This window comes from Podarcis vaucheri, assembly GCF_965113315.1.
Source record: "Podarcis vaucheri genome assembly, chromosome: 4".
Lineage (NCBI taxonomy): Eukaryota > Metazoa > Chordata > Lepidosauria > Squamata > Lacertidae > Podarcis > Podarcis vaucheri.
The window spans coordinates 1,890,101-1,903,747 of record NC_138762.1 but is presented as its reverse complement, the minus strand read 5'-3'; the positions used below and the strand labels follow the sequence as shown (position 1 = coordinate 1,903,747).

Genomic DNA, 13,647 nt, shown 5'->3' with positions numbered 1-13,647 from the left:
TTATGGTATGATAAGGTAAAGGCCCATAATGCTTTCAAAAATCATGTAATTAGGAAATCGTTGTATGATGTTTGGATAAAATATGAAGATCTTTTAGAAAGAAAGACACCCAGATGGCTTTCACCAATGGAGGCAAAGGCCCAGAAAAAGTTAGATATGGATACCAAATGGTTGAGATATTCTGATTTATTGTTGGAAGATGAAGAAGGATATAAATTAAAACCATTTGAACAAATTAAAGATAAGTTAAACTGGTTACATTACCACCAAATTAATTGTATAAAATGGATAAGAAAAATGGTTTTGCTTTGGATAATAAAGGTAAAAATTTGTCGAAAATGTATAAGTTAATTGTTGGTGTGGCATACAGAAGATGAACAAGTTAAATCTGTGATGATAGATTGGGCAAGAGACGTAGGACACAATATAATGTTTGAGGATTGGGAAAGACTGTGGAAGAAAGGGGTAAAGTTCACTGCATGTACAGTGGTACCTCGGGTTACATACACTTCAGGTTACAGACTCCGCTAACCCAGAAATCATGCTCAGCAGCAGCAGGAGGCCCCATTAACTAAAGTGGTGCTTCAGGTTAAGAACAGTTTCAGGTGAAGAACAGACCTCTGGAACGAATTAAGTACTTAACCCGAGGTACCACTATACTGTGTTAAAGGAAAATATAATGAAAATGATGTACACATGGTATTTGACTCCTGTTAAATTAGCAAAGATATATCATAACCGTGATCATTTATGTTGGAAATGCAAAGAAAAGGAAGGAACTTTTTACCACATGTGGTGGACCTGCCCCAAGGTGAAAGACCTCTGGGAAAATATTTAGAATGAACTGAAAATAATGTTGAAATATACATTTATAAAGAAACCAGAGGCCTTTCTTCTTGGAATAACAGGTTTGGAATTGCCCAAGAAAGATCTTAAGTTGTTTTTGTATGCAACAACTCCTGCTCGAATATTATTAGCTAAAAAGTGGAAAACCCAAGAATTGCCAATGGTGGAAGAATGGAAGATGAAGATGGTGGATATTTCGGAGCTAGCCGACCTAACCAGAAGAGTCTACTACCAGAAGAAGGAGGAGTATCCGGAAGAATGGACAAAATTTTATGATTATTTAGCTAAATTTGTGAAGTTAAATTAATTGGAAATAGCTTGCAGGAAACAGATTGGCTTAGGAATTAATATAAGTTAAGTGATGCTGAACATGTTTAATTTTGAATTGGTAAGATATAAGGATGTTAATAGACTAAGTTAAGTTCATAAGAATTATGATTTGGAAAGCCGTTAAAAGGATATGCATGGAAATTCAACCAAGGGGAAGCGAGGAAGTCATTTAACAATGTTAATAAGTGTAATTTTAATAAGGTTATGATTTTTGTTTGTTTGTTTGTTTGTTTGTTTATAATTTTGTGAAAATTAAAAATATATATGGAAAAACCCTGTTTTTGTATGCAACTATTGCAGGAAGACTATTACTAGCCCAAAGATGGAAGCAAGAAGAAATACCCACAAAAGAGGAGTGGCAAATAAAATTGATGGACTATGCCGAGCTGGCAAGACTTACAGGGAAAATTCGAAACTAGCAGGACCAGACTTTTGAAAAGGACTGGAAGAAATTTATGTTGTATTTGAAAGACAATAGTAATTACTTAACATCACTTGTAGAGTTGCAAGAAGTTTTGTAAGGTGGACTATTCAAATTTTTGTGAAAAGGACTAAGATTAGCTGATTTTTGTGTGTGTGTGAAAAGGACTAAGATGATGTAAGACTGGATTTACAACAATAAGCATAGTAATGCATAACTTAAAAAAAAATTAGAAGGGGTTGAAGGAAGTCCTGGGCTGTGACAGCCAAAAATTTGTTACGTTGTGTTGGAAAATCTGTGTAAAATTTAATAAAAAATATTAAAACAAAATAAAAAATGACCTTAACAGACTGGAGAACTGGGCACAAGCTAACCAGATGAATTTCAACAGGGACAAATGTCTTATAAGGTTGTGGACTTAGGCAGGAAGAACCAGATGCGCAAATATAGGATGGGGGAGACCTGGCTTACTAGCAGTGCATTTGAAAAGGATCCAGGGGTCTTGGTGGACCTCAAGCTCAACATGAATCCACACTGTGATGCAGCAGCAAAAAGGTGATGCTGTTCTAGGCTGCATCCACAAAAGTCTAGCGTCCAGATCAAGAGACGTCATAGTCCTGCTCTCTTCTGCCTTGGGCAGACCACACCTGGAACACTGCGCCCACTTCTGGTCACCACAGTTTAATAAGAAGGATGTGAACAAGCTGGAAGGTGTGCAGAGGAGGGTGACCAGGATGATCAAGGGTCTGGAAGGTAAGCCGTATGAGGAGCGGTTGAAGGAGCTGGGTATGTTAAGCCTGGAGAAGAGGAGACGGAGAGGAGATACGATACGATACGATAGCCATCTTCAAATATCTCAAGGGTTGTCCCATGGAAGAGGGAACAACCTTGTTTTCTCCTGCTCTGGAGGGTAGGACTCAAACCAATGGCTTCAAGTATCAAGAAAGGAGATTCCAACTAAATGTTCGGAAAAGCTTTCTGACAGTAAGAGCTCTTTGGCAGTGGAACGGTCTCTCTTGGGAGAAGGTGGACTCTCCTTCCTTGGAGGTTTTGAAGCAGAGGTTGGATGGCCCTCTGTCCTGCTGAGATTCCTGCATTGCAGGGGGTTGGACTAGATGACCCTTGGAGTCCCTTACAGCCCTGTGATTCAGTTTCTGGATCTCTTGTGTTATGTACTGAGTTGAATAGGATCCAAAATGCAGCAGTCTGGGGGCCACTAGGGGGCGCATTGGAAGACGGCCGACAATACCATCTCTCCGACCCACACGGGGAAATTAAGAGGCTGTTATGGGAGTAGGCAGCTTCCCTTCTTGCCCCAAGGAAATGGGGAACACTGCCCTTGCCTGCTGTGCCCATAAATCACCCCTTAATTTGAAAGAAGGGGGTGAGGGCCCTAGGCAGAATGCCCCTGTGTGGACCTCGGCTCTCCTGGACACTGTCTCTGATCGCGCACTAGTTGCAGCAATTCGGAATAATTAATTACAAAAGAAGCAATTGCACATATTTCAAGTGAAGAAGGGGAGTGAAGTCTGCTAATTTACGGTATTTTTCGCTCTATAAGACCCACCAGACCACAAGGCGCACTTAGATTTTGGAGGAGGAAAACAAGAAAGAAAAATATTCTGGATCTCAGAAGCCAGAACAGCAAGAGGAATCGCTGTGCAGTGAAAGCAGCAATCCCTCTTGCTGTTCTGGCTTCAGGGATAGCTGTGCAGCCTGCATTCGCTCCATAAGACGCACACACATTTCCCCTGACTTTTTAGGAGGGAAAAAGTGAGTCTTATAGAGCAAAAAATACGGTAAGTGACCTCTGCGAAAGAAGACGACGGGCTGGAGAAACAGGAATATTTTACGATGAAGATACACTAAAGGCGGGGTATGTTGACAACGGGGCTGAATGGGGGGGAACCTTTTTTACTTTCCTTCTATGTGATTTACAAGAACCCCTCCTCATTACAACCGTCGGTTGAACTGACCCAAGCAGGATGATTAAGGTCTGTGTGGAGATAAACTTTAACCAAAAGTATGCTTTATGGAGACCGAGAAGCAATAAGAGCTTTTGGGAATGGCGCGGCAATTAATTCGGAGTCGCCATCTTGCCAAAGGATTTATAGCCGGGAGGAAGAATGGACTTGTTTTCAGACTGCATTCCTAGTGAATCTCCTCAGAGGTTTTGAGAAAGGAGGCAGATTGTTGAAGATTAATGACGCTAAGACTGTTTTGATGTATGGAAGTGATGTTATATGGAAAACGTCTGGATATGGCTACTGGATTAAAAAAATATATATCCACGCAGGATTACAAACTGTTCTAACCAGCTTGCGGAGACTATCAGAGGTCACAAAGAGAAAGGAAAAATATACGAAAATAACAACAAGAGATGTGGAAAAATAATAAGAAAGGACTGGATAATACTGTGAACATCGTAAGGTTAGATTTGTGGACATTAAAACAGCAGTAAGAAGCAAGAAGTTGATTGGATCCCTTCGGAACTTGAAATATGGGTACCCCCAACAAAAATTTAAAATTCGGCTGTGTAATTTGGAATTTATGTAATTTGGTTTGATTTGATGTGATTGGTCGGTTAATTAAAAATTATTCTTAAAAAACAAAAACAAAATGCAGCAGTCTGATTGGTCCGCAGGAGCCACCCAATTCAACTCCAGGTGGAAGTGAATCAGCAACCTGATTGGCCTACAGGAGAATTCTGGAATTAGCCAATCACATGCAACCAATTGTGTAAATAATGTATATAAAGCAGATATTTTGGGGGAACTTTCTTTTTTTATAAATTTTTTTATTGGTTTTACAAAGTTTTTTAAGACAAACAAACATATAAAAAGACATACAAACACGTATAGTTTCATAACATTTTTTCCATAAACCTCTTTTCTCAGACTCCCCCATACCTCCCCTTTCTGCATCCCAATGTCCAAAATTTTTTAGCAACTTCTAAATATTTCTGTCCAACCTCTGTCCTCTTAATCTTTTCTTTAATCTAATCTTATATCACTGTAACCCTTTCTTTCTCAAAACCTCGACATTCTAGCATTCGTCAAGTTTATAGTAGTCCTTAAGGTAAATTTTAAATTTCTTCCATTCTTCTTCCGCCGTCTCTTTTCCCTGATCACGGATTCTGCCAGTCATCTTGGCCAATGTCATATAGTCTATCACTTTCATCTGCCATTCTTCCAGGGTGGGTAGATCTTGTGTCTTCCAATACTTTGCGATAAGTATTCTTGCTGCTGTTCTTGCGTACATAAAGAAAGTTCTATCTTTCTTTGGCACCAATTGGCCGACAATGCCCAAGAGGAAGGCCTCCGGTTTCTTAAGGAAAGTACATTTAAGTACCTTTTTCATTTCATTATATATCATTTCCCAGAAAGCCTTAATCTTCGGGCATGTCCACCAAAGATGGTAAAAAGTACCTTCAGTTTCTTTACATTTCCAACATTTGTTATCAGGCAAGTGGTTAATTTTTTGCAAGCTTGACTGGGGTCATGTACCACCTATAAATCATTTTCATAATATTTTCCTTTAAGGCATTACATGCCGTAAATTTAATACCGGTGTTCCACAACCTTTCCCAGTCAGCAAACATAATGTTATGACCAATGTCCTGTGCCCACTTAATCATGGCTGATTTAACTGTTTCATCTTGTGTATTCCATTTCAACAGCAAATTATACATTCTTGACAAATTCTTAGTATTGGGTTCTAACAGTTCAGTCTCTAATTTTGATTTTTCCACCTGGAAGCCAATTTTATTTTGGGGGAACTTTCATTCCTCACAATTATGAGCTGAATAAAGAGCATGAAATCCACACACGACTCCGAGCATATTTCACCTTGGCTTTTGCAAAGCCAACCTGCTCTGCTAGTAACTGGGCACGTGGGCCTCAGTGCAAGGACGGCTGTCGTAACTTGTGTGTTGCACGAACTCTTTAGGCAGCATGGCGTTGGCACCAGGCTGGGGAGTGGGCAGAAACAGTCGATTGGGCAGCGGTCCCTCTTAATGGATGCCACGTGGCTGTTGCATCAAAGTGTCGGCTCCCCTGACATACCTCCTGTTACGGGAACATGCCCCAGGCTCACTTGGATTGTCAAACAAAGACACCAGTCAAGAGTATTGGAGCAAAACAGCAGCCACTTGGCCTGATCTTTATTGTTGCAACAAGACTTCAAACTACCACATGGAAGAAGCAGGAAGAAGCACTGGACAAAGGAAGGCTCCTCTTCTTCCCTGGGGGGTGGCGAGACCAGCAGGAGGCGGCCACTTCTCCCTGGGGGGGTGTCAGTGGGACCGGCAGGCCAGCGCATGTGCCACCACCCCGACCAGCTTGTGGAAGGCATGGTGGTAACCAGGGGTGAATTCCTTCCCAAAGTCGGCGGCCAGGAGGGTGATGAGGACTTTGCCCTGGTGCTAGAAGAGAAAAGAGGGGGTGACTCCTTTTGCCAGGGGGCCCATGTGTGGGTCGCCCCCTACCCACCACAGATCCCACAACGGATTCAACAGACTGAGGTTGAATGCTGAAAACATAGAAGTACTGTTCTTGGGGGACAGGGGACGGGCAGGTGTGGGGGACTCCCTGGTCCTGAATGGGGCAACTGTGCCTCTGTAGGACCAGGTGCACAGCCTGGGAGTCATTTTGGACTCACAGCTGTCTCCCATCTCCATCTGGTATGCAGGATGAGACCCTCCCTGACTGTCTGGCCAGAGTGGTGCATGCTCTACTTATCTCCCACTTGGACTACTGCAATGCACTCTATGTGGGGCTACCTTGGAAGGTGATACGGAAACTGCAACTAATCCAGAATGCGGCAGCTAGACTGGTGACTGGGAGGGGCTGCTAAGACCACCGAGCACAATTCACATTGTGCGCCCCGACACTCCCCACTGTGGCAGGCGCTGTACTGGCTGTGACGTCGCATGGAGGCGGTGCGTGCGTTAGTCATGCACTGCCCCGACGTCACCTTCCCGCCCGCCCGCCCGCTACATTGTAAGGGGCATGTACGCTGGTCACTGCATTGAAAGGGGAGTGAAGAACACACACACACACACACACACACACACAAAGGTAACTTGTTAATTTAACGTTTATTTCTATGAAGAGGAGTAATTCTGAGGGGTCAAACAAATAAGTAATAAAAAGTGACAAAAAAGTTATTTTTATACTGACGAGTTTTGCGGCTCCCAGTTTTTTCTTCTTTGGAAACGGGTCCAAGTGGCTCTTTTTGTCTTAAAGGTTGCAGACCCCTGCCATTACTAAAAACATTCCCTCCCCTCCTTGCCCCGTTCAAGCAAAGCAGAAATCAGCCTCGTTCCACACAGATGCTCTTTTCCTGCAGCAGAAATCAGGATCCCCTTGAAGGGGGCGTGTGACTCTTCGCTTGCCAATTGTGTCCCCATTCAGAGCCGTTCCCCGCCCTCCCCACGGGAGTTGGCCAGGGCTGTTCGGGGACAGTTTGAAATCCTTTGCTGAAGGAGCCAAGCAGAGAACCTCGCCTCTTCTTCGTCTGGCAGACAGGGATTTCCATCCCGGCTCACAACCCCCCCCCCCAAAAAAAAAAAAAAAATTACCGGGCGAGCGCGGGTCGTGCCCTTTCTATACCCTCAGAAGGTTAGGGGAGACCTGCCCCTTTCCCCCCATAGACCTCCGCATGGGACCCCCAAAGGGCGACTTGCTGGGTTCGCTGCCCCTCTGGCGTTTTATTTTGGATCGCTTTGTTTGATGTTATTATGGGTGTGAAATATGTAGGCAGGGGTGTTTATTGGCTTGTCTTTGTTTTTATTTGATTATGTGTTTTGTGTTTTTATATCGTAATTTCATCCTGTGAACCCCCAGATTTAATGAACAAATAAATGGATAAAACGAAATTAATTCCCCCCTCTCCCTGCCGATTCGGAGGCAGCTCCGTCCCCGACACCCATCTGGAAAGAGGCAGGGAGGGGCATTGCGGGGGGAGTGGCCCTTGGGGGTCTCTCTGGATGGCCCCTGTTATGTACTGAGAACAATAGGATCCAAATTGCAGCAGTCTGATTAGTCCTAGAACAATAGGATTCAGAATGCAGCAGTCTGATTGGTCCTAGAACAATGCAGCAGTATGATTGGTTGGCAGGAACCACCCAATCCTGCTCCAGATTGAAGTGAATCCACAACCTGATTGGCTTACAGTAGAATTCCGGAATTAGCCAATCATGTGCAGCCCATTGTGTAAATAATGTATATAAAGCAGATACTGTGAGGGGACTTTCATTCATTCCTCCTCACCACTATGAGCTGAATAAAGAGCATGAAATCACTCTGCGACTCTGAGTATATTTCACTGGCGACGAAGGTGGGATCCCGCTGAGCTGACTGCCACACACAGCACCGCAGCACCGCCACCTGCCGCACCGCTGCCTCGCACCGTGTATCCAGGCTTCAGCTCCGGGACACAAGGAACTCAGAATGGCAGCCAACAGCAGCTTCTCGCCATTCAACCCAGCATCTGGAGACTGGGAAGCGTACGCCTCCCGTTTCACCTTCCTCCTAGAAGCCAAAGGGGTCACCGACGAAGAAGTAATGTATATAAAGCAGATACTGTGAGGGGACTTTCATTCATTCCTCCTCACCACTATGAGCTGAATAAAGAGCATGAAATCACTCTGTGACTCTGAGTATATTTCAGCCCCTGTTGGTACCCCCACCCCTTATTCAGAGGGATGGAATCCACAGCAGGGGAAACGTCCACATCCCCCTCTGAGTCTCTCACCCCCAATTTCTCCAGAGTAGGAAGAACAGAGAGGGCAACAGAACTGGAGCAAATACCAAGAAATGGGTGGGGAGACAACCAATAAGACCAGGGGGGGCCCTGGGAGCATCGGGGGGGACCTTGACAGGAATTTTGGGGATAAAAGATTTGGGGACACAGCAGGGGTCTCTGGCTCTGAAAAGCACTGCAGCTTGGGGGGCGGCAAAATGCCATAGCGCCCTAAAACCCCCCAGTGGTGCTCAATGGTTCCTCTTGAGTGACAGAGAAGCCCCCCCTTTCCCAGCCCCCCAACTAACAGGAGGTGTTTCTACCCCCCACGCCCAGGCCAGTCCCCTCCCTCCGTCCCAGAGAAGAAGACACAGGAAGCCAGGTCAGATAGCAGAGGGAGGATTTATTAGAGGGTCAAGGGTCACATGGGGGCTGGAAGGTGAGACCAGGAGGAGGTGGCCGCTTCTCCCTGGGGGTGTCTCAGTGGGACCGGCAGGCCAGTGCATGAGCCACCACTCCGGGCAGCTTGTGGAAGGCATGGTGGTAAGCATGTCCAAAGGGGGGGGGTAGCTGGATGATGATGAGGATGTTGCCCAGGAACTGGAAGAGAAAGGAGAGGGTGACTCCTTCTGCCAGGGGCCCCTGTGTGGGACACCCTCTCCCCACAACAGATCCCACAGCAGATTCAACACATTGAGGCTGAATCCTGACAAGATAGAAGCACTGTTTAGGGTGGACTGGGGGCAGGCGGGTGTGGGGGACTCCCTGGTCCTGAATGGGGTAACTGTGCCCCTGAAGGACCAGGTGCGCAGCCTGGGAGTCATTTTGGACTCACAGCTGTCCATGGAGGCGCAGGTCAATTCTGTGTCCAGGGCAGCTTTGTACCAGCTCCATCTGGTCTACAGGATGAGACCCCACCCGCCCTCAGCTTGTCTTACCAAAGTGGTGCATGCTCTGGCTATATCCCGCTTGGACTACTGCAATGCACTCTATGTGGCACTACCTTTGAAGGCGACCCTTTTGGTGGTTCCCTCCCTGTGAGAGGTGAAGTTACAGAGAAGCAGGCAGAGGGCCTTCTCGGTTGTGGCCCCCGCCCTGTGGAATGCCGTCCCACCAGATGTCAAGGCAATGAAAAACTAACTGAAATCTGAATGCAACCCTGTAACAGGAAATGTCTAATGTCTTACCATGTTTTATGTCCTGTAAGCCACCCAGAGTGACACATACACACACGGCAACCCCAGTCCCCCCCCCCAGGGCAGCCCCTTGGGGCGGGGGAGCAGCCTCACCCTGACGTTGACGGGGTCCACGTGGAGCTTGTCGCAGAGCAGTTCACGCAGCTCGGAAAAAGCCTCCTTGACCTCGTGCAAAGAGGGCTGGAGAGGCTGCTAATGAGAGGGGAGGGTCAGGGAGGTCCCGAAAGTTAGAGATCAAACAACAGACATAGGGGAGTTCGATGACCAAGCTGGAGAGAAGGAAGGAAGGAAGGAAGGAGAAAGGGAGAGGCATGGATGGTTATTATCTAAGTGGAAAGAGGAGTTCCTGCCCAACCTGCTTAGAGAGGCGACCACCCCTGGACTTACCGGGCAAGGGTCCCCCCACTCAAGGCGGCCACGTCGACTGTCATCATGATGGTTGCCATGATGGCTGGCTGTGGGTTGGGAGCTTCTCTCGGCTGCTGGAGAAAACCTTCTGGGCTGAGCTGGAGCTTCTTCCAGGGCTGGAGCCTTTTATACCCTGCGCCAAAGCTCCTCCTCCTGGGTTTACAGAAGCTGTCCTGGTTTCTGATTTGATCAAAGAATGCTGTGATTTTCCTTTAGACATGCCTATTTTCCTCTGAGAAATCCTGGAGGGTATGGAGTAATGCCACGCCTGTGCCAAGGAGACAAGCAAGTATAAAGGCTTTAGAAGACATCTGAAGGCAGCCCCAAAGGAGCGTCGCTTGGCCTGGACATTGAGTTCCTCCTCCGGTGATTCAGCTACAGGGTATGAGACAAAGGGCCTTCTTACCTGTGGAAAGACATCAGATGTCAACCTGGGTGGCCTGAAAGACGGACTAGACCCATTCATGGAGGAGAAGCTCTAATGGCTCCTAGTCTGGCTGGCTCTGCTCTCCCTCCACCATCAGAGGCAGTGATGCTTCTGAATCCCATGTGTGTATTTGCCCAGACTGATTCAGAGGACATTTCAAGGGGCGCAGAATCATCTTTCTCCTGAGAAACACCTGCTTGTGACCTCAACTTTTCTGGCTGTAGGACTTTGGGTCACATTAGAAGTCCTCAATTCTTTCCTCACTCCTTCCCCCTTTTGTACACCTGTTCTGCTTCAAAGCCCATATTGTGAACGAAGCTCTTGCTCAGAGATGGGGAACCCGAGGTCTTCCAAATGTGGTCTGACTCTGCTTCCCATCCCCACTGCCAGCTGACAGTCCATCGGCTCCCAATCCCTGCCCTTGTTTAACCCCCCTGTCTTCCTACCCCTGCCGCTTCCAACTCTCCTTCTGCTGTTCTCTCCCCACGCTGTCAAACCTGAATGTGAGCTCCCTGGGGCAGGGTCCTGTCCTACATTCCAAGGGCCCTCAGTTGATACATGGTGAAATAATAATAACAGTAATAATCTGAAAGTGCAATTAATTATCCTCAATGGGCTCAATTATCCTCAAGATACAAGCGATTGCATCTCTGTTTGCAATGCTTTCTTGGGCCCTGGCACAGATCAGGGCATGTGGCCAGGATTGCCCAGGGCCACCCCTGTCATTGGGAGTGAGGTGGCTGCTTCAGGGGCAGATACTGGGCCGGAGGACACAGGGGTGAGGCATCGTAGGACAAACACAGCCTGCCACCCCCAAGCTGGCTTGCTGCCTTCAGGTGCAGGAGAGAACATTGTCCCATCTCCAGCACTGAAGAAAGAGATTGAGCTTCCAGCTGAATCACGGGAGCTGCAGTTTGTTACGTATTGTGGCTCTTTGAGGGGGTAAACTACACTTCCCAGACGTCTTTGGGCGAAATCATGTGCTTTCACTCTACATTGAGTACAGAGCCTGAGAAGATTTGGGTTTCCCCATCCTTGCTGAGGGTGGGGACAAAACCCATCACCCTCATGCCCTGGCTGACCACCATCAGTGACAGAGCACTGGGCTAAATGGAGCTTGGTCCAATCTGACAGGGCAGTTTCAAATTGGTCCAATCTGACAGGGCAGTTTCTAGCTGGACACGCCGACAACTGCGCTGTTACTTGTTGCCCTTAAATCCCATTTATAAAATCATGATTAACTTGGTTTTGATGAGTTCTGAGCTCAACAAACTTACTTTGGATTCCACTGTATGTTCTTATCTGTCAAATGGGAATAATAGGGACTTCCTTTGAAGGACTGTGCTAGATTATTCATTGCTAACCATCAGGCAGCATTTCTTGGCTTCACAGAGGTGCCTAATACATTGCCCCGTTATGCTCCTGATGAGCTTTGCAAGTTGCAGCGCCATTAAGAAAGGCCATGCTAGTCCGCCATGACAAGTGCTGCTACAGAAAGCACAGATGGAAGGGGGTGTCCTTTGCGGAGTCTAAAGGATTCACCCAGCACACGCTTGAGCTCATGGGGAAAGAACACATTCCCCCCCCCCCCGACCGTGGCTGAATTCATTCCCAACAACCCAAAGGACAGGCTGTCCCCCAGACGGCACCCAGCAGACATCTGAGCAGATCTCCCACTGAAGATTCATCCTTGCTACCAACCTTGGGGCGTGTAGTCGTGGAAAAGTGTCAGCGGTCTCTTAACAGAAATCTAAGCTCAAGAAACCTACGGCACTCGAGGTTATTCAGTGCAAGGAGCAGAAGTGATTTGCAGGTGATTTAAGTTTCTGGTGTTGATGCACCCATAATTCCTTAGCAAAAGCAAATCAAAACATTAGTGGAGTAACTGGTGCATTGCAAGGCAGAAAAGACCCTCAACGAGAAATGCTGGAGGGTATGTGATCCTGGCTGCTGAAGATGGCTGGAAGGTCGTTTGTCCCGTCAGCTGGATGAGCTGATCTGCAGAGCCAAGAGGGCTCTCTGGGCCGTCTATAACTGAGGATCTGGGCTTGAGTTCCCCAACTGAAGTGGAAGGTAAGCCAGAGCAGTTGCTCTTTTGCTCAGCCTGTTAGATATATCAACACTCAGTCTATGAGCGTTTAGAAAAAGATGCTGCGATTACTGAGACCCAGCATAGGTTTCCCCAAAATAAGTCAGCCAGACCAATCTGATTTCTTTCTTTCTTTTTTCTCTTTTCTAGACAGAGGTACAAACTTGGTGGATCAGGGGAATGCTGTGGACATAATGTATCTTGAATTCAGTGGGGCTTTTGACAAAATCCCTCATGATATTCTAGTGAGGAAGCTGTTGAATGGAGGTTGAACAAGGTAACTATTTGGTGGATTGGTAGCTGGTTGACTGACCAAACCCAGAGAGGACTCCTTAATGGTTCCTCATCAACCTGGGGAGAAGTGCTAAGTGATGTGCGCAGTGTGCTGTCCTGGGTCTGTTGTTGTTTGACGTCTTTATAAAGGACTTGGATGAAGGAATTGAGAGGGTGCTCATCCAATTTGCAGTTGACACCAAACTGGGAATGGTAGCTGAAGCTGCAGACGACACAATTGGGATTCAAAATGACCTTAACAGTCAACCAAAAACTCTTTGGGATTAGAGGATTAGAGGAATAGAGGAACAGACTTTTCGTTGGAGATTGAATGATAATTTACTAGATGATCAAGAAATATATGAAAAAGCACCAAAGACTTGAAAAGACTATTTTATGCATAATTGGAATGGAGAAATAAAAATCAATGTAATGTGGGGGAGACCTGGCTTACTAGCAGTACATGTGAAAAGGATCTAGGGGTCTTGGTGGACCACAAGCTCAACATGAGTCCACAGTGTGATGCAGCAGCAAAAAAAGGGAATGCTGTTCTAGTCTGATCCACAGAACTCTAGTGTCCAGATCCAGGTAAGTCATAGTCCTGCTCTCTTCTGCCTTGGTCAGACCACACCTGGAACACTGTGTCCACTTCTGGGCACCACAGTTTAAGAAGGATGTGGACAAGCTGGAAGGTGTGCAGAGGAGGGAAACCAGGGTGATCAAGGGTCTGGAAGTCAAGCCGTATGAGGAGCGGTTGAAGGAGCTGGGTATGTTAAGCCTGGAGAAGAGGGGACGGAGAGGAGATATGAGAGCCATCTTCAAATATCTCAAGGGTTGTCCCATGGAGGAGGGAGCGTGCTTGTTTTCTCTTGCTCTGGAGGGCAGGACTCAAACCCATGGCTTCAAGATGCAA

General features: G+C 46.7%; 1 protein-coding gene and 1 long non-coding RNA gene across 4 annotated transcripts in view; one reads left to right on the top strand and one right to left on the bottom strand.

Moving 5' to 3' along the window:
• LOC309530638 overlaps positions 1-13,647 on the bottom strand; it is a 130,714-nt gene that overhangs the window by 34,006 nt on the left and 83,061 nt on the right. The window contains exon 1 of one of the 3 annotated variants that reach the window (XR_014218800.1): positions 10,352-10,484. The exons of the other annotated variants lie outside the window; for them this stretch is intronic. This is a non-coding gene — a long non-coding RNA (uncharacterized lncRNA). Of the gene's footprint in view, positions 1-10,351; positions 10,485-13,647 lie in introns of those variants that run through there. 3 annotated transcript variants of the gene reach the window in all.
• Positions 1-13,647, top strand: part of LOC309530592 (uncharacterized protein) — an 88,952-nt gene that overhangs the window by 18,876 nt on the left and 56,429 nt on the right. The gene's annotated exons all lie outside the window — the stretch shown is intronic.